This window comes from Arachis hypogaea, chromosome 5, assembly GCF_003086295.3.
Source record: "Arachis hypogaea cultivar Tifrunner chromosome 5, arahy.Tifrunner.gnm2.J5K5, whole genome shotgun sequence".
NCBI lineage: Eukaryota > Viridiplantae > Streptophyta > Magnoliopsida > Fabales > Fabaceae > Arachis > Arachis hypogaea.
Window position 1 is genome coordinate 22727575 of NC_092040.1, and position 23224 is coordinate 22750798.

At 36.0% G+C, this 23224-nt stretch overlaps 2 long non-coding RNA genes across 7 annotated transcripts; one reads left to right on the forward strand and one right to left on the reverse strand.

Annotated features, from left to right (window-relative positions):
• Window positions 1-1093: 1093 nt before the first annotated feature.
• On the forward strand, window positions 1094-3112 carry LOC112800951 (uncharacterized). The gene is made up of 3 exons (XR_003201621.3): window positions 1094-1314; window positions 1511-1739; window positions 2978-3112. It is a non-coding gene; the product is annotated as an uncharacterized lncRNA (long non-coding RNA).
• A 4352-nt stretch (window positions 3113-7464) lies between these two features.
• LOC112800952 (uncharacterized) lies at window positions 7465-14050 on the reverse strand. Of its 6 annotated transcripts, XR_003201622.2 has the most exons (5): window positions 13899-14024; window positions 13594-13803; window positions 13236-13423; window positions 8341-8375; window positions 7465-7632 (listed from the first exon to the last, which is right to left on the reverse strand). It is a non-coding gene; the product is annotated as an uncharacterized lncRNA (long non-coding RNA). The 6 variants fall into 6 exon arrangements; XR_011881868.1 differs by lacking the exon at window positions 8341-8375; XR_011881867.1 differs by lacking the exon at window positions 7465-7632 and having other exon boundaries at window positions 8182-8375; window positions 13236-13426; window positions 13899-14050.
• Between the last annotated feature and the right edge of the window lie 9174 nt (window positions 14051-23224).

Sequence of the window (23224 nt, forward strand, 5' to 3'; positions counted from 1 at the left end):
GGAATGCTGGAACCACCGTTATAGTAAAGGTTCGTTAACTATCAACATTCTATTTATTTTCTAAATATAATCATTCTTTTTTCCTGCTAATAATCCTTGCCAAATGCTTTGAAGCACCCTAGGACCCCTCCAACTAATCCAATTAGTGACCGATTTAGCTACCGATGACAAAGCTAATCTAGTTGGTCGCTAAAATCGGTCACTATTTTCCAATTCGGGATTGATGGCTGTAAGGTTTCGTAATTTCTCCTTTCATTCTGGTCTTGATCGCACTGTTTGAAATGTTCTTTCCTTCTTAATATTGCAATCTTCATCAGCTTAATTAGATTTTACTCTACTGTTTTGATCTGTTGCTTGCTACGTTGCTGGATTGTGATTCAACAAGTAATTTAAGTATAGCTTTCAACAAGTAATTAGACTTTTTATATGTAGTTGAAGCTTCTGGTGTAGAATCATATCACAAACACTGATTGTGATATAAACACAAGCATGCACACTACATTATGTGCTGAACTAGGAAGATGATTGCAACAGGGATTGGTTATGAATTTATCAGACAATTAGACATGATCACATCACATGAATATTATTTCCAAGAATCTAGCATTTGAATGCCATATATCTGGTTCCTTTAACATTTCAGTTGAATTATAAGTTCACCTCCACAAGTTCCATTTCATATTCACTGTATAATCTAATATACAAACACCAAACGTGTAATGTACTAATAGGAGCTTCGGAAGATACTCTAATGCTTGCTGAACCTATGGCTGGTAGTTGTGCCTGCTCATACAAATTTGGTCTTTATGTGATGTGCTGCTGCTTGTTTCAAATAATATTATGTAGATAAATGTTATTTAAAAGTAGTTTGCCTCCTTGGCTTGCACAGCACAACTGATCCTACTACTGGATTCATATCCAAAGAGTTGCCAAGTGAATAGTGGCTATTTTATGTGCTGCTCCAAGGAAGCCTTTCAATATTATCATATTTGCAACAGTTTATTCTTTTAGTTTTCTAATCAGTGAAACAAGTTTTTAACGTTATCATTTCAATTTAAGAACATCCCCCCGCCCCCCTTCCCAAAATTTCAAGAAATTTATAAATATACATTTTTTTATATTGTTGTATGATGCAACCAGTGAAAAATGAGTCAAGTTTGTTAATATTGCAATTTGAATTTTGAAGCTTATGATGAGAATTTTGTATCAACTTTATTGAGGTGAAGTTTGGCATGTTTTTTGTTTCTTCAGAGTACTGACCAGAAAGCTTTGAAGAAGATATTGATAGCTGCACATGACAAGTCTCAAAAGAAGGTGAGATTTCCATTATTTCTTTAAAAAACAAATCAAATATAAATGTTGAGAGAGATTATGTCGGAGAGCAAAGTTAACTTGTGATGCCAGTATAATGAGTTATTCTTTCTTTTCCAATTTTCTGTGTTATTGAACTTAATCAAACCTGTCTCTTTTCAAATTTTACTGACTGTTTGTGTGTACACTTCTTTGATAGGTTGATAAAGCTATAGAGGACATACAAAAAGATGAAGGCAGGGATACAAAGTGAAGGAAGGCAAGCATGTGTTTCCACACATGTCAGAATTGTGGATTTGATTAAGCAGACATTGAAGCTGTTAACTCCCTTTGTTCTTCATGTTTATTGCATACAGCTGTGTGAATCAGACATTGAAGCAGTAGAGGGAATTAACTTTTCAGTTTCTGAAGTGAAGAGCAACTACAAGGTAAGATTTTCCCTTTCTCTTGTTTATTTGATTACCTAGTAATGGCTTTAGTGTCTAATGGTGAAAAACTGAAAGTCTATCATGTTTATATTGTTATGGTCTTAATTCTTATCCTCTTAACTATTTCTATATTTCTCTATTTTTTTTGGCTCTTCCTAAAATTGCTGCATTTGATTTTGATGGGTGTCTTGTAAAAACTGCTGTGAATAAGTATGCTTGAATCTGAAGTCTAAGATTTGCTATTATATTTATTGATGCTGTTGGATTTAATATCTTTTATAAATTACAACCTTTAAGGTTTGTTTAAGGTCTTCTCTAACCAATATATCCAACGGGATTGGCTTTAGAATTAGTGTGGTGATGAAGATATGAGTAGTCCGCAGAAAGTTCCTATAAGTTTAATAAATCTGCTTCTTGTTGTTACATTAGAGAAGGTTTAAAAAAAAACACTGCACGAGTCCATGGTAATTTCTATTCTTGTAGCTTCCCTTGTCCAATACAGATTATAGGATCTTATTAATTGAAGTTTTGAAGCTGCATGATATAGTGAACTCAATCATTCATGTTTGCTTTCCACTGGATAATGACATTTTTATCTGGGAGTTAAGGCTACGCGATGGGATGCCTTGGCCCTTGGGTTATTTCTCTTAACTGGAAAAAGATTCACAATATTAAGTTTTCAACTTATGTCTTAAATTATGTACTATTATAAATTCTCAGTGTTGATTACACTTGTTGTGGGTAGGAACCCTTTGTCAACATCCCAGAGGGTACTATTTGAGAAGCTTTGAAAGTAGTCCTAGGTATTACACACTCTTTAACTTCTTTACTACAATGTTAACCCTTAGCACAACCTGTTGAGTGATATATTAATCTAACGTTATTTGCTTGCATCAGATGTTAGAAACCACCCCGTGCTAATTCATTCATTGTAAATGAGGGAAAGTAATTTGATAATTATGGTCTCAAATGAGGTCAACAGGACTTCTCCAGAGATATTTTTAAGTTCACAACTATTTGAAACCTGTACTATTTGTTGTAATTTGTGTTTGAGTGGCATGTTTTAATTTGTTTTGCTAATTTTAAACATGTTTTAATTTGCTTCTCCTCTCATATAAAGATCCTAAAGTATGAGCTGGTAATTTGCTTTTATATCTATAGTATTTAATATCATAAAAAAATTTTATTATAATTTTTCAGTTTTAATACTATACTTTTTTGTTGTGTATTATTTGCAGATTTAGCATATGAGACAAGTCAAGCATGGATATAAAATATGCAAGTAAATTGATATTTTTTTGATAAATATTACTTACTATTTTGTTATGATAATTATTGTTAGACAAGAATTTTATTATTTTGTTGAGAATTATTAATGAACATGTATTTCAAATACTAATTAAACCTTTTAATATCTATTTTAATTAGAATTTTATTATTAGTTATTTTGTCTCTTTTATAAATTTTATTTTTAGTTATTTTGTCTCTTATTTATTAAATAATTTATTTTTGTGTATTTTTATTAAAAAGTAACTTTTATTTTTACCAAAGAGGCAACCCTTCTATTAGTTGCATATTTTGAATATTAGACAACACTTGTATGGTTGCATATCCAAAAGAAAAGGCAACACTTATATAGGTTGCATATCCAAAAGAAAAGGCAACACTTGTATAGGTTGCATATCCAAAAGAAAAGGCAATGCTTTAAAGGGTTGCATATTCATAACTAATAGGCAACACTTTAAAGTATTGCGAATTCAAACTTATAAGCAACACGTAAAAGGGTTGCATTTTATTGCAAATAAGCAATACTTTTTAGAGTGGCCAAAATATAAGAGAAAAGACAACACTGAAAAAGTGTTGTCTCAAACACACCTTTGAAGTGTTGTTGTTTTTCAATCAAAGGCAACACTTACCAAGCGTTGCTCTCAAAAGCGTTGCTTTTGAAACAAAAAAGTGTTGCCTTGATCTAAGGCAACGGCTGCATATGCAACGCCGCCCAAAAACGTTGCCTTAGGTCCAAAAGTGTTGCCATAGATCAAAAGCAACTTTTTATCAGCTTTTAGGTAACACTTTTTAAATGTTGCCTCAACCTTAAAATGTTGTAGTGGCCCTTTGAGACGGCAGCCACCTTGCCATGTAATGTGATGAAGCAACCAGTCTGGCGGAAGCAGAGCTTTCTCCCTCAACCCTGGCTCTTTTGGTGTTCTTAGTTCTGGCCATTTTGGGATATTGATTTGGTGAATTTTGTAAGAAATTAGTTGAGGTTTAATAATACGTATGTAGGACGGAGTGGATGTTGGTGAGATTGGAGAAGAAGAGAGAAGAAGATGAAGCTTTCTGGTTCAATGAGAGAAGAGAGCGGTGCAGAAATGGGGCTTCGAATCTTTTAAAATGTTACTTCTAATTCAATACGCATGGTTTGGGATTAATATATAGCGATTTTGAAATTGCAATCGATTGGATTACAATACCAATCGATTGAATGCTGAGAAAAACACATTTAGGACACTTCCCAATCGATTGAAGTTTCAAACCAATCGATTGAATTAGAAGTTACGTGCAAAGTTCAATTGATTTTTAGACGGAAACAATCGATTGAATATTAAGACCAATCGATTGTTTGGAAGAATTCAATCGATTGAAAATCATAAACAATCGATTGAATTATATAAATCTCACATTTAATTCATTGTTCAATCGATTGGTTACTATGACCAATCGATTGATTTATGCAAAACCATGCTTACCAGGAATATACAATCGATTGTTTTGTGATAAACTGAAATCCAATCGATTGGGTTATCATTCAATCGATTGGTTTGATAGTCCAATCGATTGGATTTCAGCGAAACACGATTTGAAAGTCATGGAGGAACTTCACGAGATCAAACATAATATTTTGCTCGACTGGAATATAATTAGTTGTTGTTTTGTATTTTTTTGTTAATAAATATAATGGTTAATTGATAAATAAATAATTTGTAAAATAAAAAATAGTTTCTATAATTAAATAAAATATAAGGGTTTAATTTGTAATTAAAAATAGTTCAAGGACTACATAGTAATTGATAAAAAAACTCTAAAAACATGTTTTCTACTTAGACCACTAAGTAGTCCAAAGATTCCTAGACCACCGAATCCTGAGCCAGAAAAGATGCGATTGTGGCTACTTTTAAGCATTCTACTAGAAAAGCACATAGGTCGAATCCGGTTATAGCTAAATCTATCATACTCTAGTTTTGTTAATGTTTTGCTAATGAGCTCCCCTGGCCTAGAAAAGGAATAATTATTGATTAGACAAAATTTAAATTTTACTCATAAAAAGTCAGCTTAATTATTCATGAGTCAATTTATTTAGAATTGAGCTTAATTATAAAATTTAAATGTAAATCATCAAAAATTTATAAATGGACTCAGATTCACAAGTATATATATATATATATATATATATATATATATATATATATATATATATATCACTAAATAGTTTGCATGCATTACATTATTGATGATAAATATTATCAGGAATCAAAATTGAGCTAATTATTAGACTTTATATTAGGATTATTGTGGATACATGCAGGAAGTGAGGCAATTGAGAGGGTAGCAATGTTCGCGATGATGCTAAATCTGATGGTGTATCTGTTGAAAGTGTTCCACATGGGGCAAGTTGATGCCGCAAATGTTATAAGCATATGGTCCTAAGTTGGCAACTGCGTACCAATTTTTGGTGCCTTTGTATCTGATGCCTCATTCGGAAAATTCAAGACCATAGCCATAGCATTATTTGGAACTCTTGTGGTATGCATGCATGCATGCTTTAATTTCCTCCATTATAGTTTTAATTTGATCAGGCACACATAAACTTTAAAGGTTTCTAACTTTTATATGTTAATTTTAAGTAGTGTGACTAGATATCTATCAAAATTTATCTTTTAATCCATCATTATTTATAAAATTTAACAAAATAATTATAATCATTATTTTTAGATATTATAACTTAAATCTTCTTTTTTATATATTTAAATTACAAAATCATTTCTCCTTAAACCTAGAATATTCAAATTTAAATTTAAACCTAATAAACAAAAATAACAAATCAAAATTAAATCCTAACTAAATTAAAATTAAAATAATATTATCAAAATCATTTTTTTTATTCTAAGTGTGCTGTATATTTTTTAACAAGAGTAATGAAAACTATTATTTTTTTGGATGAGTTTTGGATGTTTTAAAAAAATTATTTAGTGAGCAATCTTGTAATTTTAGATGTGTTAAAAGATAATTAATGTTAAAAAATATAAGCACAAATTTTGGATATGATGTGTATCAAAAATATTTTGTGCGTTATCTTATTATTTTAGATGTGTTAAAAAATTATATATATTAAGAAAAATATAAATACAAATTTAAACAAGTTTTAAATGTGTACCAAAAATATTTTGTATGTCATCTTATTATTTTAAATGTATTATGAATATATGTAAAATAATAAATAATTAATTTGATTATTAATTATTATATTGATATTTTTCTATTGTTTAAGAATAATGGCACCACTTCTCCTGTATAGAGAATTTATGTATATGTTAATCCGTCATTTTATTTCATTTTAATCAGATAATAAGGCAAAAAGAAATAAAAAATTAATGTTTACTAGTAAAAAAGAAGATATGCAACGATAAAAAAAGGGAGGGGGGGGGGGGAGATGTGCTTTGTTTTAACAAGAAAAGTGATGACAACGACAACACAGTAATAGCACAGCAATGATAATGACAATAACAGTAATAAGAATAAAAAAAAAATGTGCATGGATTTTGATTTCATTTTACGTAAAAAGAAAAGGAAAAATATCATGGGAGAAAAAGTAACTTAAGCAAAAAACCAAAGGGAGAAAATGATAGCAAATTGAAGATGATATTGACCTGTACTACATTCAAAAAGAAAAAAATGAAAGATAAAAGAAACAAAAGTAACTATCTTGGCTTATTTGTGAAAATTTTTTTTAAAAACTTTAGTTGATAAAAATTAAATAAATCTAATTATTAATAATATGTGATCTAAAAATTAAAAAATGATTCAATTAAAAAATAATTAAATGATATTATTAAATTAAAAAAATGAACAAAAGCTAAAATTAGTCTTTTAATTTAAAAGATGAACAACATTATGGTTCCATCTATTTATACAATCGTCACTTTTATCGGTAAAAGTTATAATCTTTTTCGTTGAACATCTAGAACCTCAAAATGAACATCTAAAACCTCAAAAACTCTATCAATACAAAATTGATCAAAAATGCATAGAGCCATAATTTTGGGTAATTTATTAAAATGTATTTTTTTTTTATAAACTATGTAAACCGTGACAGAAGATTTATGGTTTAAAAATAAACATAAACTGCTATAGGTCTCGCAGATTACGCTTAAAGCCAAACTGCACATGATCCGCAGTAGAGGTGTTGTGGTTTGTGTGTGAATTACAAACGTCCATAAACCGCTACACTCCTGTAGTTTATGTTGATATGCAAAATGACTAAAAACCACATCAAGGAGTCTCGTAGTTTCTGTATAAATATTTTTTTCTTCAAGTGGAATATTTTTCCAACGTAAACCTTCAACTTTAGCATAATTTTCACTAGTGCTTCACCTTCAACTTTAGCATAATTTTCACTAGTGCTTCATCCATGTCTAACATCTTATTAGTGAAAAACTCCTGACGCTTGACGATCAAAGTGCGGTTTTTACTTTTTTATATAAATAAATAAAATAAAATGATTATTTCTTTAAATACAAAATAGAATTCTACATCATTTCAATCATGGTATCTGTAAATTAGAGATTGAAATCATCTTTTTATATGTGTTCATGACACCTGCGAAATGAGACGCCTACAAAATAGAGCAGCGGTTATTTTTCTGCTGTTGCAAGCGAAATGACTTCCATTAAAATATTAAGACAGATAAGGAATGATCATATTGAATCTTCTTAGTCACAAAAAAAATATTAAATCTTCTTACTTAAACAATAATAAACTTGGATGTTTCACAAAAAGAGAGAAAGGGGTTATTAAGAATAGGTTTAGATTTCGCTTTTTTTTTATTTTTTGAAAATAATTTTTATTTTCAATGTTTTACATTTAAATTTTTTATACCTTATTTTTAAATGTTAAAAATAACAAAAATATTTTCAGTTGGTCTATTTTTAAAATGTATTTTTTAATATTTTAAAATATAAAATTATATTTTTATTAAATGTACGTTTTTAGTTATTTAATTTTTTATTAAGTTAACAATTTATTTTGATATAATATCAAACATGAAATACATTTGTTGAATTTATAGTCAATTTAGTTCTAAAATTTAGGATTGAACAAGTATATTTGTTAAACTTTTTATTTAGTTAAGAGTTATGGTGAATAATAGATTAACTTACTAGTCTTATTTTTTAATGGTTGATCTATATAAATATAATTAATTATTTTAAGATTGTAATTTATTTCATATTTGATATTATATAAAAATAAATTGTTCTTAAACTTGAAGCAAGAATCAGGAGTATCATTGAGATTTTCTTGATCAAATGGCAGTGAACTTAACCAATGAAATGAGCCAATAGTTAGAGAAGACATTGCCTGAAAAAAAATGAAAATAAAACTAAATAAATAAACACAACATCATAGGTCCTAAAAAATTGATCTTTTGATAACACTGAAACAAAATAATCAAAAAGCTTGTTGAAAAAATCAACATATATATATATATATATATATATATATATATATATATATAAATAAGTGGAATAACTGAGAATTGGGGAGCATGATGGGAGAATCAAGCAATGCAGTGGGATTAATGCTAAGGGCATAGTGATGCATGATGATGCAGAGTAAAAAAATGGAAATGGTGATGCATAGTGATGCATGGTTTATGCAGAGTAAAAGATTGCAGTTTATGGACGTTTGTAATTAACACACAAACCGCGACACCCCTACCAAGAATTATGTACAGTTTGGCTTCGAACATAATCGGCGAGAATCCTATAGCGGTTTATGTTCATTTGTAAAGCGTGGGTCCCCTGTCGCAGTTTACATAGTTTATGAAAAAAATGCATTTTTGTATCATTTTGTAAAATATGTATTCTAGTAAAATTAGAAGTCAAATTATTTATTTTGGTAAATTGCCCCATATTTTTACTATATTTATTTTAAGTAATATGCATTTTTTTAAAGTTAGATGTTGCTTGATGTGCAATTATTTTTGAAGTTTAAGAATTGAACTAAAATAATTCACACTACAAAATTCAGGAAATAAAATGCAATTAGAAATGCTTAAATTCTAAACAAATATTCTAACTTTAATTTAATTTCTTTTTTAATTTTTAAACAAGAAATAAAGCTTTGAATAATTTTTTATTAATTAAGATGATTATTATTATTAGGCATGCTATATATAATTCATACTATCATTCTGTGCCAAAAATAATTCATACCAAAAAAGGTGCCACTAGAATTTCTGTGCTCTGTTAGAATTTTTGTCCTTCGTAGGAGTGTTTCTCACACTATCATACTCTATTGACCGCAACAATCAACACTAGATTTTGGAGACAAGAGGTGGTCTTGATCAGGTGGAGGATATTGGTAGTGATGGAGAGATTGATAACGTGATTGTGGTGGAGGAGAATGACATATGGAAAGGAAAGGAATCTTGCTCCAAAAGTCTCATAGGGCATATTTACTCGGACAAAATTTTCAGTAAGCACTATAAAAAATGCTTGTAGGGCTATTTGGGGGTAAATCTCAAGGTTTTTGGGCTACTGGTAGGGGAGACGATCAGTTTCAGTTCTTCTTTGATTCTGAATTAGAACTGATGAGGATTGAGAGAGTCTTTCTATAGTTGTCAAAGATTACATTCTTGGTGTACGTAGAAGGAGTGAGGCAGATTAGAATAAGGTATGTTCGATTCAATCGTTCCCAATTTAGCTTCAAATGTGGGGATTGCCTAAGAAATTTAAAACGATAGAAGTTGGAAGAATGTTGGTAGACAAAGTGGGAAGGGTAGGGTATGGAGATGGGTTTCTTTGAGGTAAGAAGGGGGTGAATCTAGAATCATCAAAGCTAAAATTGATTTTAATGCCTCCCAAAGAATTATGGATAACATTCGGCTAATTGGTCCATATCAGCAAATAATGAAGATAGGCCTAGGATATAAGAAAATTGGCAACCACTGTACCTATTATGCTCAATCAGGGCATGAGCTGAGAGCCTGCCTAAAATTTATGAAAGATTCAACAGCAAGTTTGGTAAAATAAAATAAAATTAGGGATTAGATCAAAGCTGATCAGAGTGGGAGGAAAATTGAAATTGAAAGTGATGACGGGATGAAGGAGGAAGAAGTACAATGCCTGTAGAGAAATATACCCAAAAAGAAACCTATGCCAGATTGGCTAGTCAATAGCAACACAGTGCACGGATGAGACATTGATAGCCAACACAAACAGCAAGGAGAGAGAGATATTCATGGAAATATCCACATAAGTAGCTACTCAAAATAGAGAAATTTGTGTAGAGCGAAAGAAGCATTGTGAGAGGAGCGTTAAACTCAAGCAACTAGCTAGAAGAAAATCAAGGGGAGGTTCAGCTTTTAGTAGAGTCAAAAGGTGATCTATTGGCAAGAAAAACAATGATCCAATCAAACATATTTGCATAAGCGAGGTACAAACAATTATTGCTGAGGTGGAGGGAATCGGCCATCAAGCGGTGCCCTAGGAGCCAGGAGAATTTTAACCTGAAATTGTTGGGGTTTGAAAAGACTCCTGACATTCCAACATTTGAAAGGGATGTGTAAATTCCACTCCCTCGAGGTTGGTTTTCTCTATAAAACTAAAAACCAACCTCGACAAGTGGAAAGTAAGCTGAGGGTATGAAGATTTATTGAATTGTTTCTTTGTAATCCATCAGGGACTGTGGGAGGACTTGCATTGGCAAGTAAGGAAGGGATAGAGGTGACTGTGGTGGATTCAGATGAGTTTTTTTTTTATTGCTGCCAGAGTTAAAGATGCATCTAAATAAGAGGAGTGGGAGCTAATATGGGATCATCTCAGTTGTTCAGAACCTAATCGATTGGAACAATTCCATAAACTACTAATAGGATTGCAACAGTTTCAAGGTAAAGCTCTTATTCTTGGTGATTTTAATGCTATTAAAAGTCTCCAAGAAAAGGAGGGTGGAAACATGGCTTCGGGATCATCAATGGTAGCTTTCAATAATTTCATTGATGGAAACAACTCGTTAGACCTTGAAATCGTAGGGAGACCATTTACTTGGTCGAATAAAAAATGGGATCCAGAATTGATTCAAAAGCATCTAGACTGGATTATGGCAACAGCTGAGTGGTGCGCCTCTTACCCATAAGCTACTATTATTAGACTCCGAAAAGATGGCTCAGACCACGCTCCGTTTGTATTAGACTGTTGCCCCATTAATGAGAGAAGTAAACGACGATTTAAATTTCAAGAGCGATAGTGTTAGAATGATGATATGAAGTGAATAATAGGGGAAGCATGGACACTCGTGGTTGAAGGATCTCCAATGTTCATTTGAGCACAAAAATTAAAGAGGAGCATACACGTTTCAGTTCAGTGGCAATAATCCACCCATGCTAATTTGTATAGATTGATTGGTGAATTGCAAACACAATTAGAGAAGCTAAGAAGCTTGAGTGTGCAAGGGGGCTAGATTTTGGATCTGGAGAAGAAATTGGAGGTTGCTTATCTCAGTAAGGAAGGTTATTTCAAGGACAAATCCAGAGTAAAATGGTTGAAGGCTAGTGACTGCAACACAAATTTTTTTCATCAGTTTTCTCGGGTAGGATGCCGAAGGAACAAAATCTGGAGTTTGGTTGGGAATGATGGAGTTATTGCTAAAACTCATGAGGACATAGTGGATGTAGCAGAATCCTATTTCAAAGATATTTTTTCTACTTCAAGTGTAAGCGACCCGAGCCAAGAATTTGAAGATTTTGGTTTGAAGGTCACTGCAGCCATGAATCGTAAGATTCTCCGACCTATTACTATAGTAGAGGTTAAAAGAGTAGTTTTCAGTATCCACCCCTAAAGTGTCTCTGGGGACGACAGTTTTACAGCAAAGTTCCTTCAGTAGTGTTTTTGGGACTTGGTTGGCCAGGATGTATTCTTAGCTATCAGAAGCTTTTTCTCTGGAGGAAGGATACTCAGGAGTTTTAACCATACATAAATTTGTCTTATTTCTAAGATTCTTGATGTCAGCGACATGACTCAGGTAAGGCCTATTAGTCTTTCTATTACTGTTTACAAAATTATGAAGGTTTTCGTTCATCGACTATGAGGCATCATGAATTCTTTAGTGAACCCTAACCAGAGTGCAATTTTAGAAGGAAGACTGATTTCTGATAGTGTGTTGATTGCTCATGAGTATATGCACTGTTTAAAGACTGAGAAATCAGGGCACAAAACTGAAATGGCTATTAAGCTTGACATAAGTAAAGCTTATGATATGGTAGAATGACAATTCTTGTGGTTTATAATGGAAAGTCTAGGGTTTGATGCAAGATGGATTGGGTAGATTAAGAAGTAGTGATGACTATTTCTTACTCCTGTTATTGTGGAAGGACAACTATTTGGCTTCTTTAGACCAACTAGAGGTATCCGACAGGGTGACTCTCTATCTCCATATCTTTTTCTATTTTGTGCAGAAAGAATCTCCTTCTTGCTACACAAGGCCGAGCAAAACAATCGTATCCAAGGCATTCAACATAACAGAAGATGCCCGACTCTTAATCACTTACTATTTGCTTACGACTCTATCCTATTCTATAAAGCATCCCTTTACACTTGCCATAACATTTTGGAACTATTGGAGAATTATGAACAAGTTAGTGGTTAGAATATCAACCTTAGCAAGTCTGCCGTCTTTTTCAGCAATAATACTCCCCAAGTACTAGAGCTACAATAGCCAAAAGCCTAAATGTTAGGCATATAGGAGCTCAAGAATAATATTTAGGACTACCATCCACTGTTCAAAAATCGAAGAAAGATACCTTTGGAATGATTAAAGGTAAAGTGTTTCAAAGAGTTGAAAGGTGGAAACAAAAAATTACTCTAGTAGGCAGCCACCACGTACTACTCAAGGTAGTTGGTGAGGCTGTCCCCATCTACAATCTGCCATGTTTTAAACTCCCTGACTCTCTCATCCACGAGATTCATGGGATTTTAACTCAATTTTGCTGGAGGCAAAAAGGTGAAGAATGGAAAGTGTCATGGATTAGCTTGGACATCATGTCTAGGTCTAAAAAGGAAGGGGGCTTGGGCTTTAAGGATCTCAGAGCACAAAATCTGACGCTACTTGGCAAGCAATGTTGGCGAATAGAAACTCACTCAAACTCACTACTAGCTAGAATGCTTAAAGGAAAGTACTTTCAATACAGTGACATCATGCAAGCAGAGATAGGTAATGCACCTTTGTGGGGACGGCAAAACATACTCGGCGGACGCAAGGTCACAGAGAAGAGACTCTTTTGGAAAATTGGCGCAGAATTTGCTGTTAGTATCTTCTCTGATCCATGGGTTCCTCCTTCACAGCCGTTTATTCCCCCTCTGTGTCTATATGCATTTGTCCTAAATCAACCGTTTGCTCGAGTGAGTGAGCTGCTAACAAATAATAAGGAGTGGAATTAACAAATTCTTGAGAACCTATTTCCAATTCACATCAGGCAACAAATCTCAACAATCAAAATTGGAGAAGAGGAGGATAAATTATTTGGTTTCTATATAAATCAGGGAAGTATGAAGTCTCATCTAGATACAGAGTAGCTTACTACTTGTTTCACCTTCCGAATGAGTTCTACTTGAAACATTTCCAGCATCGAGATGTGTGGCAAGATTTTTGGAAACTGAAGCTCCTCTACAAGATCATGCTCTTCCTCTGGCGAGATATGTATGAGCATCTTCTGGTGATGGAGCTCCTCCACAAATGAATTCCAAGATCTTCGAATATGTTATTCACTGCATATTCACTTGCGAAAAAGCTAGGGAGGCGTGGATAAGGAGCCCATTTAATGGAATTAACATTGGAGAAGATGCTGCATTTTTTTCCAGTGATAGATAGAAAAAAAAGCAATACCTGACTTTGAACCCAGCAGACTCACAGCATCTCTTTGCGTTGGAAGTTCATTGTTAGAATATATGAAGAGAAAGGAATGATTTCATCTTTATCCAGATTTATAGAGACCTTGTGGAATGATGGTTTTTTGAGGAACATGTAAGACCCAGAACATTTGAAAAAGGGCTATCATGAGCTAATTTCAAATTTAGCATTTTTGTAACTTTAATTTCAGAAATTATTTTATTAAAGATAATTAAAGATAGTTTTGATTAATTGAATTTGAAATGAATTAAGATTTATTATCCAATTTGAATTATTTTCTATATTCAAATTATAAATTTGGAAGTTATAAAACAATAAGGATTTTATATGATTTGGACTAAATAATTAATATTTTAAAATATTTATACTACTGTTTTGGAAAAATAAAGGATTTAATTATAGTATTACTAATTATTGGATTTGGACATTTTATTGAATATAATTTGTAAAATTGATGAGCAAATAGTATTTTCTATATACAATTAGTGTTGGATTTAATTTGGATTTCAATTATTATATTATTTCCAATTTTATTTGAAATTACCGAATTACCCCTAACCCAAATTTTCAAAATAATGAAACCCTAACCTAGTGACCCGTTACACAACCCGGTTCCCTTTCACCCACACTCAGCAGCAACAGCAGACCTTTCCCCTCTCTCCAATTCGATGCACAACTACACCCCAATCCTTGTTCAGCAGCACAAACACACGCACACAGTGAAACATAAGGGGAGAAAGAAAGCGAAATAGAGGGAGAAGAAGGAAAGACTTCGCCGGTGAGGGAGGGGAGGAGAGCGACGCAGCCGCCGAGCCCGTCACCATGCGGATCGTCTTCATTGTCGCCAGTTGAAGAGAGATGTGATGGAGAGAGAGGGTCCGCGGAAAGAGGCATTGTCGTCCCCTGAGGCCGCACCGTCGTCGCTGCCCATGGTGATCCACAAAACAAGAGCGCGCGCGGGGGTGGAGGACAGCGCTGCTGTTACTGCTACCCAACGACGCCGCTACACGAGCCAGAGGAACTTGTCCCTGCTGAGCCACCGCCGCCATTGCTAGGGTTTGCTGCCGCTGTGCTGTTGAGAAGAAGGTTGTCCAATCACACTGAGCATGAGAGACAGAGAGATATGAGGCTGAGTTGGGGTTCAACCTTTGTGCATAGTCGTGCTCGCGTCGCTAACATCGTCTCTGTTGGAACTCCCGCGCCCAGACATATCGCTGCTGTGCTCCTTGCCGTAGCGCCGCTGCCGTTGCTTACCATTCGAAGCTGCTGCACCGCCACTGCTGGGGGGTCTGCCACCGGTCTGATCTGTGGGAGAGGAGTTGCGACAGGAAGAGTAGGTGGGGAGCTATCGCCGTTGCTGCCAGCTCCTGGGTGCCGTTCAAACCACCGCTTCGATCGCCCAACACCCCGCTGTCGTCACCAGAAAACTCTCCCGGTAAGGTTTTTTGAATTTGGTTTTCATCCGTTTAAGATTTTGGAAAACTTTATCGTCCCTGTATGTGGGTTTCAGTCGCTATCACCGGAGTTCGGTCACTGCTGCTGCTTGAGGCGACTGCCAGGCTGCTGCCAAACCAGTTCAGAGACCGCCGCTACATCGGTTCAGCCGTTCCTTCTTCGTTTGGTAAGCATTTTCGATTTGAAAAGCCCTCTGGTTACTGTCTGTTATCATACGCTGAGGTTTGTGGCATTAATTTCTATAAGATTGAGTTTTGGTTGTTGTATGTCGCGATTAGAGTTGTTGTGGCTACTGCGAAAGTGACTTGGAGCCGAGTTTTGGTTGTTGATTTCAGGTTGAGACGAAAGGGTTCTTGTGACGCGTTTGGGTTATAGTTTCACGTGTCGAGGTAGGGGCACTTTCCAAAAACTATGTTTTATGTATTGGAAATATTACTTATGAATACCGATGTGAGACAATGTGTATTTGGTGATTGTATGAGCCTTATGTATTGTTTGATTGTCTCGAATGATTATGAATGTTTATTGGCTGGATTGTTGTGCGGCTTTGTGAAACGGAATGTTTTTCAAGTTGATTCTTTTAAATATCTGAGATCGAGTTTAATCAGTTGGGAAATTGGTTTGAGTTGAGTTGATTTTCTTGATAATGTGAAAAATAGAATACACTTTTGGATTCAGCCTGGCTTGCTTTAAATGATTTGGTTTTGATAAAGGATTATTGCTGAACCGTTTCTTTAAAGCTTTGGAAATGAGTTTAATCGACTGATAATGATTTGATCTTTGAAATGATTCCTTTGAGATATAAAAATGAGGTGACTGTTGGATTTAGCTTGCTTTTGAACTAATTTTGGATCTGTATTGTTGAAAAGGACTGTGGAATGGTTTAGTTGGGACCTAAACCGGGTGGCAAGTCCAAGTTTTAGGGGAGGTGCTGCCGAAATTTCTATAAGAATCCTAGACTTTGTTTGAACAGTTATTTAAAAAGGTTTGGATTTGAGAAATTGTATTATTTGAATTATTAAGGGAATATGTATGTTTTCGAGCTTAATTGATTTAAGTGAACTTTATGCCTTGAGTTTGACTTATTTAGAAATGAACTATTTTTACCATTTGAATCACTGAGAAAGAATGATGCTCTAATATTGATTTTAATATAAAAAGGAGCTTTTAGCGATTTTAAAGGAAACTAGACTTTTGATTGAATAATTAGGTTTGAGGCATTTTGAAAGAGGTTAGAAAAATGGGTTTCAAGTAGAAATCTGAAAGTGGTTTGATTCAAATGAGCTGGTTCCATTTCAAGTGAATTGATTTCGGACCGGGTTGGAACTTGTGATTTTGTATGATTCGATTTCATAATAAATTCAATTTTATTTACTTGAACCGAGAATCTATGATTTTAAGAGTTCCAATAAATTTTAAGGAATTGATAAAGGTTGGCCTTCCCTAAAGACTTGAGACTCTGCCGAGGAACTTTTGATATAAAATCCCGTTGTTGCATGGATGATGTTGAATATTTCAAAATAAATCTTTAATTTCCATGGCTTTGGAAGTTTTGGAAAGGGGATGCCGAGAGTAGCTTTGTTTTAAAAAAGGGACTTACTTTGGATAAAACGGGCTTATGAGCCTGAGATGATTTGAGAAATGTGATCTTTAAAGGCAAGGCTGAAAAGAGCTGAAACTTGATTTCAAAATAAAGTGAATTGAGAAAAAGTGATTTATGGCTTGAATGCTGATTTATGAATTTGATGATGTTGGATGGTGGAAGTGCTATTTTGTTATGAGCCGGAATGGCTGTGTGATAATGAATTTTGGCTAAATGCGAAATATTTTATGAGCCGTATGGCTGACTATGAATTATGAATTTAAGCCGGATGGCTGAGATGAATGTTGATTCATGGCTGAGAATGAATGCATCTATGCTGAGATATTGATATTGTGATTTTGCACTTCCACTATCGGAGGCACGAATTTTCTTGGGAGAAAGCAGTGGCTAGCCACCATGTGTTTCAGGTGGAGACTCGAGACTCTGCTGACTCTATGTCATAAGTGTGGCTGGGCACTGTGAATGTCCCGGATGAGCTCGACCCTGTAAATATACACCAGTGAGGATGTTGGATATGGATTATGATTATGATTATGAACATGATGATGATTGAGAATAACTCGAGTTGGGGATGAACGACAGAGGGACAGTCCAATGGTTAGCTACCAGGACTTGTCGGGTTGGCTATATAACCGACAGATGATATCATCAGCCACTAGGACAGGCATGCATCATATGCATCTATGTGACATTGTTTGGATGTGCATATTATACTTGGTTTGCCTTTGTGATTACTTGTGATTAGCTGCTAATTGTTCTACTTGCTGTAACTATTTGTTTGTGCTTGAACCTTCCTACTTGTGTTTGCGACTGAAACTCTGTTGGATTGTGGTGGATTAGCTGCTGTTGGATTGTTTGGGCCTAGGGCCATGGTTGAAATGAGATGGGCCGATGGTCGGTTTCGGTTTTGTGTTTCTGGTTTGGAAAAGTATGAAAGGCTAATTTGGTTCAGTATAGGTAAACCTTTTTGAAAGGTTTTTGAGTTTTTAAGAATTGAACAGTTTCTCTTTAAGAAAAGATTTTAGATTTCTCTTTTATTGAAAACCATTGTTTTTTAAAAGAGGCATATGATGAGCGGATAATTTATACGCTTTTTGGCATTGTTTTTAGGTAGTTTTTAGTAAGTACAAGCTACTTTTAGGGATGTTTTCATTAGTTTTTATGCTAAATTCACACTTCTGAACTTTACTATGAGTTTGTGTGTTTTTCTGTGATTTCAGGTAATTTCTGGCAGAAATTGAGGGACTTGAGCAAAACTCTGATAGGGGGCTGACAAAGGACTGCTGATGCCGTTGGAATCTGACCTTTCTGCACTCAAAATAGATTTTCTGGAGCTACAGAACTCCAAATGGCATGCTCTCAACAGCGTTGGAAAGTAGACATCCAGAGCTTTCCAGCAATATATAATAGTCTATACTTTATTCGGGAATTGACGACGCAAACTGGCGCTCAACGCCAGTTCCATGTTGTTGTCTGGAGTAAAACGCCAGAAACACATCACGACCCGGAGTTGAACGCCCAAAACACGTTACAACTTGGTGTTTGTAAAACCCGGTTAATTAACGGCTAATTAACCCATAAATGAGAATTTATTCTAGAAAGCCTAAAATGTGATTTTTATGGCTAAATGTGATAGAGGAGATTGAGACGAGAATTTCGGTACCAATTTTATAGAATTCGGACCAAGATTGGACCGAACGGGCCAAACCGGGCCAATTGGACCCAAAGTGGGCCCTTGGCCCAACATAACTTAACCAAAACCCTAGTTTTCAGCACTCTCTCTCCTCATTTGTTACACACACAAGCTGAAATGGTGGAGAGGAAGGGAAGAACATTCTCTCAACTTCTCTCTCTCACTTGATCTTCAAACCACCATAACTTTTGATCTAGAGCTCCGATTGCCGCCCCGTTTGTGGCCACGCGTTCACCGCGGAGAGCTCTACAAAACCCATACCATCAATCTTGAGGTAAGCCACAAGTTCCTGTTCGAAATCTCAGCCCCTATTTTCGAGTTTCATGGGTAAAATGTTGAGATTTTGGGTTCTTTGATGTTATAGGGCCCAACTCTCCTGAAGGAGAAGGTTGATCTTGTCTCCTTGGACCTTGGGTGTGGTAAGATTCTCAACCCTAGTATATTTTTGTTGTTTTATGATGTTTGGGTTTGAGATGTTGTGTATGGGTATGATGGTTGTGGCTTAGGTTGTGTATGTGTGGATATTGGAGCTTGATTGGTGATTTTGAAAAGCTTGGAAAGGGTTTGGTGGTGCAAAATCTGTTCTTGGAAGTGTGGAGGCCTTGAGACCTTGTGGATAAGTGGTTTATAAGTGCTCCGGTGGAGCTTGGGAAAATCGGCTAAGGTATGGTTTCGGTTTCCCGTATCTAATATGTAATGTGGTAGGAAATACTTAGGCTAGAGGCCCTAAGATAGGCATTGAATGGTTGATGTTGTTGAATGATTGAGATATATGATGTGGTCATATATGTGATGATGATTATTGATGCCTTAATGGTATGATGTATGAGAAGTATGCATGTTGTGATATATGCTTGATAATTGGTTATGGTTGAATTGTGGGTTGAACCATGTTGATGGTGTGTATGATGTTGATTGTGTACCATAATGATTTATTGGAATTGGTGTTGTTGATAATTGGCATGAGGAATAGTATATGATATGTCAATATATTTGAATTTGAGCCACTTAGGAGAAGTGGGGTAAAATGATGAGGTAGTGATTTTGTATATTGTGGTAATGTGTCAATGTGTGAGTTGAGGAGGCTTGATGTTGAATTTGATACATTTTGATTGATTTAAAAGAAAAGGGATGAAATTGGCATGTTTTGATTGATTTTGGAAAGAGTTGAAAATGGTTTGTTTTGAAAATGGCATATTGTGGTTTTGAATGAAATTATGGCTTTTGGGCATACTTTGACGGGACATAACTTGGACTACGGATCTCCGTTTTGTACCAAATCTGTTTAAAAACGAAATTGGATCCGGGATGTCCATGCCGTTCGAAGAACGGGTGAAAAACGATTTGAAATGGTGAAGTTATGTCCGTTGGAAGATTGGGGCGTAAATCTGTGAAATTCTGCAGCTTTTTAACTTAGAAAATTTTTAGCAGAATGACCCCTTGCGCGTGGGCGCACCTGGCGCGTGCGCGCCGATCTTCCGAAAAGTGCCATCCACGCGTACGCGTGGTGTGCGCGGGCGCGCCGATTGTGCTGCACCCAATGCCCAGCCATTTTCCAGAGAGTTATGCCAGAACTGTGCCGGTGTTGTGCCTGGGGCACGAGAACGCCCGCGCGCACGCGTGGTTGACGCGTGCGCGTCGATGGGCAAGTTTGGAATCCACGCGTTAGCGTGCATGACGCTTACGCGTCGATGAGTTTTTGAGACCATCCACGCGTGAGCGTGGAGTGCGCGTACGCGTGGACCTGTTTTCATCCCAAAGTTGATTTTTGAGTTTTAAAAGCCAAATTTCATACTTCTAAGCCTCCGATCTCACCACTTATATCTTAAATCATTATGATATGCCTAGCTATGAGAGAAGGAGCTAGTGGATGTGGTAACTTGCGAGTGAAGCAAGGGAAATGAATAATCAATGAGGATCATTGATGATTATGTGAGATGTGGAGGATGGTGGTGGAAGTGCTTGTTATGCCATTGGCCGAAGGGCCGTAATTGTTTATGAATTGGCTGGTTCTGGATTGAACCGTGAGCCGGAATAGCTGTGTATGCTATGGATATTGGCTGGTTATGGATTTAACCGTGAGCCGGAATGGCTGATATGGATGTTGATCCATGGATGAGAATTCATGCATGTTTATGCTGAATTATTGATAATTGTGATTTGCACTTCCACTATCGGAGTTACGAGTTCCCTGGGTAGTAGCAGTGGCTAGCCACCACGTGCTCCAGGTTGAGACTTGATACTCTTTTGACCCTATGTCATAAGTGTGGCCGGGCACTGTGAAAGACCCGGATGAGCTCGCCCCCGTATATATTCACCAGTGAGGGTGATGGATATAGATCATGATTATGATCAAGTTTATGATGAGTATAACTCGAGTTGGGGATGCATGACAGAGGGACAGTCCAATGGTTAGCTACCAGGACTTGTCGGGTTGGCTCTATAACCGACAGATGATATCATCAGCCACTAGGGACAGGCATTCATCATATGCATACTATATGAATTGTTTGAGATTGCCTACTTGACTGCATATAACGTGCTAATTGTCTAAATGTCTTACTTGCTCCTGTTTGTATATTTCTTGTTGATATAACTGTGCTTGCTACTTTATACTTCTGCTGGTGGTTGGGAGGTCTGAAGGAATTGGAAAGGGAAGTATTAGTTAGACTGAAGAATCTTTAGTCAGTTGCCTTACATGGTTTAGCTTGTTTATAAGCTTTGACATTATTTGGAGGAAGTTCTAGGATTGCCTTCGGCTTTCCTCGATTATTATGTATTATATATGTGGAAGCTGTTACCTACTGGGAACCTCTGGTTCTCACCCATGCGGATTTTGTGGTTTTCAGATGCAGGACGTGAAGCGTCCCGCTGATGCATGCTGGAGACTTCTTTTATTGCGAAGATCCTTTGCTCTCGGGGCTATGTTTTGGTTTATATGTTTTGCTTAGATACTTTTATCTCCATTGAATAATACAAACTGTGCTGACCCCTCTTATGGGAGGATTTTGGAGAATAGGTTTTATGTATTTGTGTCCCTTTGGGTTTTCCTTCGGGGTTTTCCTTATTTTTATCATATGTATATATTGTTATGCTCGAACTGGTTATCTTCGCACCCGGACCTTGAGTTTTGATATTCCTGTTTTTGACACTCCTTTGTATATATATAATTGCGCGTTGGTTATCCTTGTTCGTTACGTTATCGATCGGAGTGTTACGCTTTCGAGTTGCGGTTTTTGTTTACCCCTTTTTCTACAAAGGCTCCTAGTTATAATCAATCATTCATACTACTATACGTACTAAATTTTTATTTTAGAGGTCGTAATACCTTGCCATCTTTGAATTATGACTTAAGCATAAGACTCTGTATGGTAGGGTGTTACATTATGGTATCAGAGCAGTTCGTTCCTGTAGAGCCTGAGGGATGGACTGATTATGCTTCTGTGCATTCTCTGTGTGTGTGTTATGTGCTATTAGTATATCTGCTTGATATAATTGGCATAAATGTTCATGAGCATGCATTTGGGACTTTGAAGTACTAGACTTCCGATATTGAGACTGATCAACTTAATATCGATTGTTTGGTATGTATAGGAACCAGATGGCGCCTCGTGGACGCGGTAGAGGTAGTGCGAGAGGTTGTACGAATGCTCGCGCGTCGGAGAATGACCCGGTGAACTTTATGACTGCGTTGGAGAACATGGCTGCTGCTATGCAAGCCACTGCTGAGGCTCTTGGTCAACAGATGAACAACCATGGTAATGATGGAGGTGGAGTTCAGGGCCCGATGACACTGGCAAACTTTTTGAAGGTTAATCCGCCTAAGTTCAAGGGAACTACTAGTCCGACTGAGGCTGATACATGGTTTCAGGCTATGGAGCGAGCACTGCAAGCACAAGTGGTACCTGAAGGGCAGCGTGTCGAGTTTGCTACCTATATGCTTGTCGGTGAAGCATCCCATTGGTGGCAAGGTATCCGACGTCTTCTGCAGCAGTGTGATGATTATATCACTTGGAATGCTTTCCAAGAGGAGTTCTATAAGAAGTACTTTCCGACTTCTGCTAGGACGGCTAAGGAACTAGAATTGTTACAGCTGAAGCAGGGTACTATGTCTATATCAGAGTATACTGACAAGTTTGAGGAGCTGTTCAGGTTCTCTCGTATGTGCCAAGGGACTCCGGTGGAATATGAGGAGTGGAAGTGTGTTAAGTATGAAGGAGGACTCCGGAGTGATATTTTCAGTTCAGTGGGACCAATGGAGATTAGGACTTTCTCCGAGTTGGTAAACAAGTGTAGGGTTGCTGAAGAGTGTGTGAAGAGGGCAACCGCTGAGAAAGGGAGTCAAAAGGGATCATTCCCGCAGAACCGAGGGAAGAGCTTTGCACCTAGAGGTCCGTCTTTCAAGAGAGGAAGCTCTTTTAGGAGGCCCAACAACAACAACTCCCAAGGAAAAAGGTATGGGAAGCAGCCTCAGAATGATCAAGCTTGTACTAGATGTGGGGGTCACCATCCGGGAGCACCATGCAAGGCCGGTTGGGGTTTGTACTACAC